We start from the raw sequence: 1169 nt of genomic DNA on the forward strand, positions 1-1169 counted from the left end.
GTCGCCCCGTATCCGGTGAGTATTTTTTCTGTTTTTTCTTTGTTTTGCTGTTTAATTGCTGTTTAAATTGTTAGTGTTAGTGTTAGTGTTAGATTTAGTGTTAGAAAAGAAGAAGATTTAGTGTTAGTGTTAGAAAAATGAATATGTAGAAGAATAGAAGAAGAACCCCCTGTGCGGGTGGCTAGCTGCGGGTGGAGACTTTAACCGGTTCAAGGGTTTTGCAGATCACTTGCTGCTGCTGTGCTTTCGTTTCGTACGGACCACAGGGGACCTGTGGACCGCGACGGCTGCTCGTAGTGTCTTGATCGGTGCTGTTATTGTGGTGGACTGGTGGAGCGAAGAACGGTTTGTCTAGATTGGGACAGACGGGACCCCCGTATGTTTTCCATGCTTGGCATGCATCTAATTGTCTTGTGTTCATGGCCTTACATCCATGGCCTTTTCTGCGGCTAACAACCTCCAAAATGTCATGCTATATGTTTTAGGAAAGAAAAGTAGTTGCACATTGTCCTCTCATTTCAAACATTCATAGCTTTAGTATTGTTATACACTAGGGTCAAAGTATGGCAAAAGCTTTCCTGCAAAAAGCAAAAAAAGTTTGGCAAAAGCTAGCGAGAGTATTCCATCTCACCTAGTCTGGCTTAGTCTGTAGGATTGACATGTTGAGCGCCGTGTGAGAACTCCCTCAGATGCCATTGCATTCTACGTAGTGATAACTAGTACCCCGTTTCGTGCACATCGTTTTCACGGTTGGAAAAATGAACCAACGTGGTTAACGCTTGGGCATCGTTGATTGATCCGTACCACTACGAAGCTTCGGTGCATGAGCATGAAGAAAACGGCCAAGTAGGCGTGTGGAACATTTTTTCTTTTCTTGAACTTGTGAGACACTTTTCGTGTCATGCTCCTCCTCCACGAGTAGTCCCACTCGCACAAGCGCACGCAGTCGTCCGCCGCTGGAATCTCCAAATCAGCACTCGACCGGCTGCGTGTGCTCGCGCTTCACGTACAAATGGCAGGTAGGACTATTCCGGTGCGAGTGCTGTTGCGTTTGGGGCGTTGATCCGGTCCCCGACCCCCCGACCCCCTGACACAGACACCCCGACCCCGACACCACACCCCGATCCCGACACGACACCCCGACCCCTACACCACACCCCGACACCCCG

This window comes from Triticum dicoccoides, chromosome 5B (genome assembly GCF_002162155.2).
Source record: "Triticum dicoccoides isolate Atlit2015 ecotype Zavitan chromosome 5B, WEW_v2.0, whole genome shotgun sequence".
Lineage (NCBI taxonomy): Eukaryota > Viridiplantae > Streptophyta > Magnoliopsida > Poales > Poaceae > Triticum > Triticum dicoccoides.